This window comes from Salvelinus sp. IW2-2015, linkage group LG31, assembly GCF_002910315.2.
Source record: "Salvelinus sp. IW2-2015 linkage group LG31, ASM291031v2, whole genome shotgun sequence".
NCBI classification, from domain to species: domain Eukaryota; kingdom Metazoa; phylum Chordata; class Actinopteri; order Salmoniformes; family Salmonidae; genus Salvelinus; species Salvelinus sp. IW2-2015.
In genome coordinates this window covers 5,264,237-5,276,453 of record NC_036870.1, presented here as the reverse complement: position 1 = coordinate 5,276,453, position 12,217 = coordinate 5,264,237, and the positions used below count along the sequence as shown (strand labels likewise).

General features: G+C 42.4%; 1 long non-coding RNA gene across 1 annotated transcript in view; it reads left to right on the top strand.

Moving 5' to 3' along the window:
- The window catches only part of LOC111955882 (uncharacterized), a 49,138-nt gene extending 46,818 nt beyond the window's left edge, over nucleotides 1-2,320 (top strand). The window contains exon 4 of the long non-coding RNA XR_002876172.2: nucleotides 1,561-2,320. This is a non-coding gene — a long non-coding RNA (uncharacterized lncRNA). The remainder of the gene's footprint in view (nucleotides 1-1,560) is intronic.
- Nucleotides 2,321-12,217: the final 9,897 nt, after the last annotated feature.

The following is a 12,217-nucleotide window of genomic DNA, read 5'->3' as shown; positions in this document are numbered from 1 at the left end:
TCAGCAGGCGAGAGAGAAAGATGGACTGTAAGCTTGCATATGTGTTTTGTGTGTGTTTGTGTGTGTGCGATGTATATAGGTGACACAGATTTATGAGGGGAGGAGGTCAGAGATGGAGGCACTGGCTGGTGTTTGTGGTAGGGGGTTGTGGAAGTATGGCCGTAAGTACAGCAGTAATGGCATCAATGCGATTGTCTGTGGTGTACCTGTCTCACACAATGGCTGCTTGGACTGTAATCGCCCGGAGAATTAGGGATCTGACTTGGCACATGGAGACAGCCATTAACAGAGCCAGGGACAGAGCCTGTGAGAGGGATAGGAGAAGGAGAGAGAGACAAAAAAGAGAACGCTGGGGGAGTAGAACGGGCACCTTTTTCATGTTACTGTCTAGGCTACAGCCCTGAAAAAAAGGAAGACAGTGAAGATGGAGCAGGATAGGGTTTATTGTGCTTTATTTCCTTTACCGATGGAATAATTGTCCTTTTTCTCAGTGGGGTAATAGATCAATAACTAATCGAGAGTGTGTGTGTGTGTGCTACTGTGCATGTTTGCATGCGTGTGTGTGCACGCTCTTGTGTATGCATGTACAGTATGTGCATCCATTTGTGTGTATGTATGTGCACACAGTCATGTGTGTGAGTGTGTTTACACAAGGAGCACAAATTCTACACCAGCTAAAGCCAAAATGGTGAGTGGATACACTCGAGCGAATAGGCAAACGAAAAGAGAGAAGCTATCTATCTGACCTCTTCGGCTAGCCGCCGTTATTCTCTTTCCATTTCTTCTTTCACATTCATCCTGTTTTTTTTTTGCGTGGTGTTTCTACTCCCTCTCTCTCTGGTTTTCTTCATCCACCTTCCTCTTGTGCTCTCATGCTTTGGAGAGAAAGGAGGAGCTCGTCAGTCTGGGACGGGGGAAACCTGAGGGACAAGAGGAAATTGAAGGGGTCTAATTTCAGACAGTACATGCTACATGCACCTTCGTTGTGTTGGATTTATTTGCATGACATGTATGTATTCCGTTGCATGAGCTCTGAGATGTGTTCTTGCTGCCTTGTGAAGGCCATCTTCCCCATCTGTCTTTAACATGCATGATCTGTCTTTAACATGCATGCAGCAAACTTAGCGCATCGGTAGTATCTCAGTAGTTTTAAGCCTTTTTTTACTTTTAAGAAAGCATTTCTTTAGTTATGTTTCACTGTTTGTCTAATATAGACTAGCGTAGAAATGTGTCTGTAAATCAATGATATTTCTACTAAATATAAATTTAAACTAGAATATGGGTGTGGGTACGCAGACCCACGAACCACTGCGGCCCCTCATGAGYWAATTTTTTTTGTGGCCCCCTCCCCATCAAAGTTGCCCATCCCTGGTTTAGACAATAGTATGTCCGTCTGTTTCAACAGTAACTTTTTCTCTGTCTGTCTACCACTAGGGGGTAACTAGAGGAATGAAATGCATATACAATATCTTCATGTCTTGAAAGATTCAAATGAAAACACAAGAATGGTACAGCGCATCAATACCATCCAATGATTGTTTCTTTCTTTTCATCTTTCAGGTAACATCTCTGGCAAGTTTTGGAGGTTTAGAGATGAGCCATTATGAGGTGGAGCCGTTCACCAACCCAACACACAACACAATTATATGGTATCCAAACTAGTGGCAGATTGACTCTTTCTTTCAGGGATCGTCATAAGTAAGTTTCCCATTAACTGCTGTTCGCCGTTTCGCTACAAAAGCCTTTATACACTTCCCACCATCATCCAAATGATGACTCTGATTGTGACGTGATAATATGACATGCTCTATTCTCTTTGTTGTGTTGTACCTTTTATCCTCAAATAGATTCACATTAAGTATATTTAGAGACTTGACTTATATCTACGCATGTTTTGTTGTCCCTGAGACCCTTAACCTGTGATTACTTGAAGGTCACAGGTGAGGTCCTTGGGAACAAGGCTGCATGCAAGTTCATCTGGATTTGGGGGAATAAAAAAAAAAATATTAGGAGAGGGGTAAGAATGATGTAATCGGGATCAAGAAGATGTCATCGGATGAACAGCCAGGAAGCACGGAAATATCACCACCTAAAGCACCAGTTACCCTACTGGAAATTTGACACAAAATAAACACATTCTGTTTGCAATTCTAACATGTTCCAYCTCATGTGAAATTACTTGATTACCTGTTTCCTGTGCATTTGTAATGTGTTTTGGAACTACAAAGGCACTCCAAACAACCTTTAAGGTGTTTATGAAATAATTTTTTATGTTACAATTCGATTTGTGTTACAATAAATGTTGTTATTGTGAAATGAATGTATATTCATACGTTTTTAGCATGTACATTTCTGGTAGGGGACCCTCACAAAATTGTCTTTAATAGAATAATAATATTATTATTATTCACAAATGTTAAGGCTAAACTCCATTGTACTGATAAAGGAAATACAAATTTTCTTGGAAAAAATGTATAAGGGATGACATTGACATTGTAAATAAGGACACTAAAATGATGTCACACAAGCAATTAACAAAGGTGTATGGAGTATAACGAACTCATCGCAGCAGAGGACATTTCTCAAAATAGAAAGGAATGAATTGGTTTGTCTGCCTCCAATGAAAAACCATGCATGGCTTAAAATGACTAGTWTAAATCGTAAAATGTATCAGTTTCACTTAAGGTCGAGAGGTTTGATAACTACGCCGCATATAATTCTAGATAGTTGGGAACAGATTTTTTATGTCCCAATACCATGGCATCGGGTTTATGAACTGATTTACAAAACAACAATTGAAGCATAAATCCATTATTTTTTATTTAATGTTATTATGTAAAATTCTCACCACAAAAGGAATGCTTAATATATGGGGCATTGAACCGTCAGCCTTGTGCAGATTCTGCCAAGAGGAAACATAATCAATAGAATATATTTTCTGGTACTGTCTATCTGTGGCTCGCTTTTGGAGTCAGGTCCACAAGTGGTTATTAAGTCATAAAGTCTGTGCTCAGATTGACCTACAAACAGTACTGTCAAGAGATTTGAAAAACCACGATCAATTATTGGGAAATATGATAATACCCTAAGGTAAAGTATTTATTTTTAGGAGAATCTCGGTAGAAATGGTACAAATAGAGAGGTTCAAGACCCTCATAAAACATCACAGTAAAATAGAAGGATGTATGCAAAAGGAAATAGTCAAATGTTAGTGTACTGGGAAAGGTGGCTTAGTCTGTGGTTATCTGAGAGTAGCAATTCAGATTTTTTTTTCTTTTTACATTTGACCTTGGAGTCCAGTGTAATTAGGAAAGAAACGTTATACACTGACGGTACAAAACATTAGTAACACCTTCCTAATATTAAGTTGCACCCCCTTTTTGTCCTACACCTTGTAGAGTTCGATCCCCGACGAATTGAGGCTATTATGAGGACAAAACGGAGTGCAACTCAGTATTAGGAAGGTGTTCCTAATGTTTTGTACATTCAGTGTCATATATATATTTACAAAGTTTAAGTCGGATGTTTACATTCACTTAGGTTGGAGTCATTAAAACTCGTTTTTCAACCACTCCAAAATGTCTTGTTAACAAACTATAGCTTTGGCAAGTCGGTTAGGACATCTCCTTTGTGCATGACACAAGTAATTTTTCCAACAATTGTTTACAGAGATTATTTCACTTATAATTCACTGTATCACAATTCCAGTGGGTCAGAAGTTAACATACACTAAGTTGCCTGTGCCTTTAAACAGCTTGGAAAATTCCAGAAAATTATGTCATGGCTATAGAAGCTTCTGATAGGCTAATTGACATTTATAGAGTCAATTGGAGGCGACCCCTGTGTATATTTCCAAGGACCTACCTTCAAACTCAATGCCGTCTTTTGAGCTGACATTATAAAAAAAGAAAAAAGATTTAACTTATTTAAACGCACGGTAGGCTAGTATGAGAACAATTTCTCATGTGAACTGCAGCCGTAGGCCAGATAAAACGCAAAGCAGTTCGACACATCAACAAACACAGAAGTACACATGGATATAAAATACTACGTAATAATACAGCATAAGAAAAAAGTCTATATATAGAGGCAATAAATAGGCATGTGGAAGTTTAAATTAAATACTGGCAATTAAACAATGGAATGTGGTAGAATGTGCGAAGATTGAATGTGCCAAGTAGAGAGATACTGGGTGCAAAGGAAGCAAAATAAATATAATACAGTTGGGGATGAGGAGTTGGATGGGCTATTACAGGTACAAGTGGATCTGTTGGGAGTCTCTGACAGCTGGTGCTTAAAGCTAGTGAGGGAGACATGAGTCTCCAGCTTCAGTGATGTTTGTGTAGTTCGTTCAGTCATGCGAGCGAGACGAACTTGGAAGAAGGAGGCGGCAAGAGGATGAATGGCTTTAGGAGGTACAGTGAGAATGACTGCTGGAGCGGTGCTACGGGTGGGTGCTCGCTGACATGTTGAAGGACTGGATAAGGGCGGGCTTTACCTAGCAGGAGACTTGTAGATGACATGGAGCCAGTGGTTTGGCGAACGAGTATGAGAAGCAAGGGCCAGCCAAACGAAGCGTACAGGTCGCAGTGGGTGGTAGTATTATGGGGCTTTTGGGACAAAAACGGATGGCACTGTGATAGACCAGCATCCAATGTTTGAAGTAGAGAGTGTTGGAGGCTATTTTGTTAATGAATCGCCAGTCAGAGACGGTAGGTAGGTGGTCCAGTTTTACGAGGGTTATGATTTTGGTGCAGCCATGAGTAAGGAGCTTATGTGGCGATTACAGGAACCAAGTCTAAGATTTAATTTGGATTGGGAGAGCTAATTGAGTCTGGAAGGAGATTTATCAGTGTCTAACCAGACACCTAGGATTTGAGTTGTCCACATAATTCTAAGTCGAGAACGGTCCGAGAGTAGTGTTGCTGGACGGACGCGGGCGGTGAGGCAGCGATACGCGCTTCGAAGAGCATGCATTAGTTTTACCTTGCATTAACAGCAGTTAGGGGAAGGTTGTCGGATTGAAGCTGTCGTCTGGAGGTGATAGGATACCAAGTGTTCAAAGGAAGGGCCGAGGTATACAGAACGGTGTCGTCGTGTGCTAGAGGTGGATCAGAGAAATCACGCAGCAAGAGCGACATCATTGATGTATAACAGAGAGAGATCGGCCCAGAAGTGAACCCTGTAGGCACGCCCCATAGAGGACTGCCAAGGTCGGACAACAGGCCCTCCGATTTGACACGCTGAACTCTATCAGAGAAGTAGTTGGTGAACCGGGCGAGGCAATCATTTGAGAAACCAAGGCTGTTGAGTCTGCCGATAAGAATGTGGTGATTGACAGAGTCGAAAGCCTTGGCCAGGTCGATGAATACGGCTGCACAGTAATGTCTCTTATCGATAGCGGTTATGATATCGTTTAGGACTTTGAGCATGGCTGAGGTGCACCCATGACCAGCTCTGAAACCAGATTGCAGAGGAGAAGGTACGGTGGGATTCGAAATGGTCGGTAATCTGTTTTGTTAACTTCGCTTTCGAAGACCTTAGAAAGGCAGGGTAGGATAGATATAGGTCTGTAGCAGTTTGGGTCTAGAGTGTCTCCCCCTTTGAACAGGGGGATGACCGTGGCAGCTTTCCAATCTTAGGGAATCTCAGACGATACGAAAGAGAGGTTGAACAGGCTAGTAATAGGTGTTGCAACAATTTTGGCAGATCATTTTAGAAAGAGAGGGCCCAGATTGTCTAGCCCGGCTGATTTGTAGGGGTCCAGATTTTGCAGCTCTTTCAGAAAATCAGCTATCTGGATTTGGGTGAAGGATAAATGGGGAGGCTTGGGCGAGTTGCTATGGGGGGTGGAGAGCTGTTGATCGGGGTAGGGGTAGCCAGGTGGAAAGCTTGGCCAGCCGTAGTAAATTGCTTATTGAAATTCTCAATTATAGTGGATTTATCGGTGGTGACAGTGTTTCCTAGCCTCCTAGTGCAGTGGGCAGCTGGGAGGAGGTGCTCTTATTCTCCATGGACTTTTCAGTGTCCCAGAACTTTTTAGAGTTTGTGCTACAGGATGCAAATTTCTGCTTGAAAAAGCTAGCCTTAGCTTTCCTAACTACCTGTGTATATTGGTTCCTAACTTCCCTGAAAAGTTGCATATCATGGGGGCTATTCGATGCTAATGCAGAACGCCACAGGATGTTTTTGTGCTGATCAAGGGCAGTCAAGTCTGGAGAGAACCAAGGGCTATATCTGTTCCTGGTTCTACATTTTTTGAATGGGGCATGCTTATTTAAGATGGTGYGAAAGGCACTTTTAAAGAATAACCAGGCATCCTCTACTGACGGAATGAGGTCAATATCCTTCCAGGATACCCGGGCCAGGTCGATTAGAAAGGCCKGCTCGCCGAAGTGTTTTAGGGAGCGTTTGACAGTGATGAAGGGGCAGACCCATTACGGATGCAGGCAATGRGGCAGTGATCGCTGAGATCTTGGTTGAAAACAGCAGAGGTGTATTTAGAGGGCAAGTTGGTTAGGATGATATCTATGAGGGTGCCCGTGTTTACGGATTTGGGGTTGTACCTGGTGGGTTTATTGGTAATTTGTGTGAGATTGAGGGCATCAAGCTTAGATTGTAGGATGGCCGGGGTGTTAAGCATGTCCCAGTTTAGTTCACCTAGCAGCACGAGCTCTGAAGATAGATGGGTGGCAATCAATTCACATATGGTGTCCAGGGCACAGCTGGGAGCAGAGGAGGATCTATAGCAAGCAGCAACGGAGAGACTTGTTTCTGGAAAGGTGGATTTTTAAAAGTAGAAGCTCTAATTGTTTGGGTACAGACCTGGATAGTAAGACAGAATTCTGCAGGCTATCTCTGCAGTAGATTGCAACACCGCCCCATTTGGCAGTTCTATCTTGTTGGAAAATGTTATAGTTAGGGATGGAAATTTCAGGGTTTTTGGTGATCTTCCAAAGCCAGGATTCAGACACGGCTAGGACATCCTAGGCAGAGTGTGCTAATGCAGTGACTAAAACAAATTTAGGGAGGAGGCTTCTAATGTTAACATGCATGAAACCAAGGCTWTTACGGTTACAGWAGTCAACAAATRAGAGCRCCTGGGGARTRGGAGTGGAGCTAGACACTGCAGGGCCTGGATTAACCTCTACATAACCAGAGGAACAGAGGAGGAGTAAGATAAGGGTGCGGCTAAAGGCTATCATAACTGGTCGTCTAGTGCGTTCGGAACAGAGAGTAAAAGGAGCAGGTTTCTGGGCGCGATAGAATAGATTCAAGGCATAATGTACAGATAAAAGTATGGTAGGATGTGAGTACATTGGAGGTAAACCTAGGCATTGAGCAATGATGAGAGAGATATTGTCTCTAGAGACATTTAAACCAGGTGATGTCATCGCATATGTGGGAGGTGGAACTAAATGGTTGGTTAAGGCATATTGAGCAGGGCTAGAGGCTCACTAGTGAAATAAGACAATAATCACTAACCAGGACAGTAATGGACAAGGCATATTGATATTAGGGTAGGCATGCGTAGCCGAGTGATCATAGGGGTCCAGTGAGTGGTTGGGCTGGCTGGAGACACAGCGATTCAGACAGCTAGCAGGCTGGAGCTAGCAAGCTAGCAGAAGGGCATTCAGGGGACGTTGCAACGTAGGGGCAGTTGAGTACCCCTCGAGCAGATTACGTCGGTAGTCCAGTCGTGAAGGGCATCATGGGAAAATCAAAAGAAATCAGCCAAGACCTCAGAAAATAATTGTAGACCTCCACAATTCTGATTCATCCTTGGGAGCAATTTCCATGCCTGAAGGTACCACGTTCATCTGTACAAACAATAGTATGCAAGAATAAGCACCATGGACCAAGCATACGTTATACCACTCAGGAAGGAGATGTGTTCTGTCTCCTAGAGATGAATGTACTTTGGTGTGAAAAGTGCAAATCAATCCCAAGAACAACAGCAAAGGACCTTGTGAAGATGCTGTGGAAAACAGATACAAAAGTATCTATATCCACAGTAAAACGAGTCCTATATCGACATAACCTGAAAGGCCACTCAGCAAGGAAGAAGCCACTGCTCGAAAACCGCCATAAAAAAAGCCAGACTACGGTTTGCAATTGCACATGGGGACAAAGATCGTACTTTTTGGAGAAATGTCCTCTGGTCTGATGAAACAAAAATAGAACTGTTTGGCCATAATGACCGTCGTTATGTTGGAGGAAAAAGGGGGATGCTTGCAAGCCGAAGAACACCATCCCAACCGTGAAGCAGGAGATGGCAGCATCATGTTGTGGGGGTGCTTTACTGCAGGGGGACTGGTGCACTTCACCAAAATAGATGGCTTCATGAGGCAGGAAATATTATATGGATATATTGAAGCAACATCTCAAGACATTAGTCAGGGTTAAAGCTTGGTCGCAAATGGGTCTTCCAAATGGACAATGACCCCAAGCATACTTCCAAAGTTGTGGCAAAATGGCTTAAGGACAACAAGTCAAGGTATTGGAGTGGCATCAAAAGTCCTGACCTCAATCCTATAGAAAGTTGTGGGCAGAACTGAAAAAGTGTGTGCGAGCAAGGAGGCCTACAAACCTGACTCAGTTACACCAATTCTGTCAGGAGGAATGGCCCAAAATTCACCCAACTTATTGTGGGAGGTTGTAAGGCTACCGAAAACGTTCGACCCAAGTTAAACAATTTAAAGGCAATGCTACCAAATACTAATTGAGTGTATGTAAACTTCTGACCCATTGGGAATATAATGAAGAAATAAAAAGCTGAAACATATCATTCTCTCTACTATTATTCTGACATTTCACATTGTTCAAAATAAAGTGGGGATCCTAACTGACCTAAGACAGGGAATTGTTACGAGGATTAAACGTCAGGAATTGTGAAAAACTGAATTTAAATGTATTTGGCTAAGGTTTATGTAAACTTCTGACTTCAAATGTACAGTATATATTCAATTTGAATGTTTTCCACCAAGTTTTTCTAAACAGGGGAGAAGGGGGTAGGGGCATTGTAATCTATGTACAGTGGGGAGAACAAGTATTTGATACACTGCCGATTTTGCCCAGACAAAGCATGTAGAGGTCTGTATTTTTATCAATAGGTACACTTCAACTGTGGAGACGGAATCTAAAACAAAAATCCAGAAAATCACATTGTAGGATTTTTAAGTAATTCATTTGCATTTTATTGCATGACATAAGTATTTGATCACCTACCAACCAGTAAGAATTCCGGCTCTCACAGACCTGTTAGTTTTTAAGAAGCCCTCCTGTTCTCACTCATTACCTTGTATTAACTGCACCGTTTGAACTCGTTACCTGTATAAAAGACCCTGTCCACACACTCAATCAAACAGACTCCAACCTCTCCACAATGGCAAGACCAGAGAGCTGTGTAAGGACATCAGGGATAAATTGTAGACCTGTACAAGGCTGGGATGGGCCTACAGGACAATAGCCAAGCAGCTTGGTGAGAAAGGCAACAACTGTTGGCACAATTATTAGAAAATGGAAGAAGTTCAAGATGACGGTCAATCACCCTCGGTCTGGGCTCCATGCAAGATCTCCGCTCGTGGGGGCATCAATGATCATGAGGAATGTGAGGGATCAGCCAGAACTACACGGCAGGACCTGGTCTGACCTGAAGAGAGCTGGGACCACAGTCTCAAAGAAAACCATTAGTAACACACTACGCCGTCATGGATTAAAAATCCTGCAGCGCACGCAAGGTCCCTGCTAAGCCAGCGCATGTCCAGGGCCCGTCTGAAGTTTGCCAATGACCATCTGGATGATCAGAGGAGGAATGGGAGAAGGTCATGTGGTTCCTGATGAGACAAAAATAGCTTTTTGCTCTAAACTCACTCGCCGTGTTTGGAGGATAGAAGGATGAGTACACCCAAGAACACCATCCCAACCGTGAGCATGGAGGTGGAAACATCATTCTTTGGGGATGCTTTTCTGCAAAGGGGACAGGACGACTGCACCGTATTGAGGGGAAGATGGATGGGGCCATGTATCGCAAGATCTTGACCAACAACCTCCTTCCCTCAGTAAGAGCTTGAAGATGGGTCGTGGCTGGGTCTTCCAGCATGACAACGACCCGACACACAGCCAGGGCAACATAAGGAGTGGTCCGTAAGAAGCATCTCAAGGTCCTGGAGTGGCCTAGCCAGTTCTCAGACCTGAACCAATAGAAAATCTTTGGAGGGAGCCGAAAGTCGTATTGCCCAGCGACAGCCCCGAAACCTGAAGGATCTGGAGAAGGTCTGTATGGAGGAGTGGGCCAAAATCCCTGCTGCAGTGTGTGCAAAACTGGTCAAGAACTACAGGAAACGTAAAGATCTCTGTAATTGCAAACTAAGGTTTCTGTACCAAATATTCAGTTCTGCTTTTCTGATGTATCAAATACTTATGTCATGCAATAAAATGCAAATTAATTTACTTAAAAATCATACAATGTGATTTTTCTGGATTTTTGTTTTAGATTCCGTCTCTCACAGTTGAAAGTGTACCTATGATAAAAATGACAGACCTCTACATGCTTTGTAAGTAGGAAAACCTGCAAAATCGGCAGTGATCAATACTTGTGTCTCCCCACTGTATATATATATAGTACCAGTCAAACGTTTGTACACACCGACTCATTCAAGGGTTTTTCTTTATTTTTTACTATTTTTTACATTGTAGTATAATAGTGAAGACATCAAAACTATGAAATAACACATAGTAAAAAGTGTTAAACAAATGTTATAAATTTCAAAATATATTTTAGTCACCCTTCGCCTTGATGACAGCTTGCGCACTCTTGGGCATTCTCTCAACCAGCTTCATGAGGTAGTCACCTGGAATGCATTTCATTTAACATGTGTGCCTTGTTAAAAGTTGATTTGTGGAATTTCTTTCCTTCTTAATGCGTTTGAGCCAATCAGTTGTGTGACAGGTAGGGGTTGTATACAGAAGATAGCTCTCCCTATTTGGTAAAAGACCAAGTCCATATCATGGCGAAAACAGATAAATAAGCACAGAGAAATGACAGTCTATCATTACTTAAAGACATAAACGTCAGTCAATCTGAATTTTTAAGAACTTTGAAGGTTTTTCTAAGTGCAGTCGAAAAACCATCAAGCAATATGTGAAACTGGCTCTCATGAGGAACGCTATAGGAAAGGAAAACCCAGAGTTACTTCTGCTGCAGAGGATACGTTCATTAGAGTTACCAGCCTCAGAAATTGCAGCCAATAATATGCTTCACAGAGTTCAAGTAACAGACACATCTCAACATCAACTGTTCAGGGGAGATTGTGTGAATCAGGCCTTCATGGTCGAATTGCTGCAAAGAAACCACTACTAAAGGACACCAATAAGAAGAAGAGACTTGCTTGGGCCAAGAAATACAAGCAATGGACATTAGACAAGTGGAAATCTGTCCTTTGGTCTGATGAGTCCAATTTGCCATTTTTGGTTCCAACCCCCGTGTCTCTGTGAGATGCAGAGTAGGTGAACGGATGATCTCCGCATGTGTGGTTCCCACCGTGAAGCATGGAGGAGGTGTGATAGTGCTTTGCTGGTGACACTGTCTGTGATTTATTTTGAATTCAAGGCACACTGAACCAACATGGCTACCAGAGCATTCTGCAGCGATATAGCATCCCATATTTTTTGCGCTTAGTGGGACTATCATTTGTTTTTCAACAGGACAATGACCCAAAACACACCTCCAGGCTGTGTAAGGGCTATTTGACCAAGAAGGAGAGTGATGGAGTGCTGCATTAGATGACTTGGCCTCCACAATCACCCGACCTCAACCAAATTGGGATGGTTTGGGATGAGTTGGACCGCAGAGTGAAGGAAAAGCAGCCAACAAGTGCACAACATATGTGGGAATGCCTTCAAGACTGTTGGAAATGCATTCCAGGGGAAGCTGGTTGAGAGAATGCTAAGAGTGTGCAAAGCTGTCATCAAAACATTGATTTGTTTAACACTTGTTTTGTTTACTACATGATTACATATGTATTAGTTYATAGTTTTGATGTCTTTATTTATTATTATTATTATTATTTTACAATGTAGAAAATAGTAAAATAAAGAAAAACTTTGAATGAGTAGGTGTGTCCAAACATTTGACTGGTATTGTATATACATGTACAGTGCCTTCGGAAAGTAATCAGACCCCTTTAATTTTTCCACATTTTGTTGTGTTACAGCC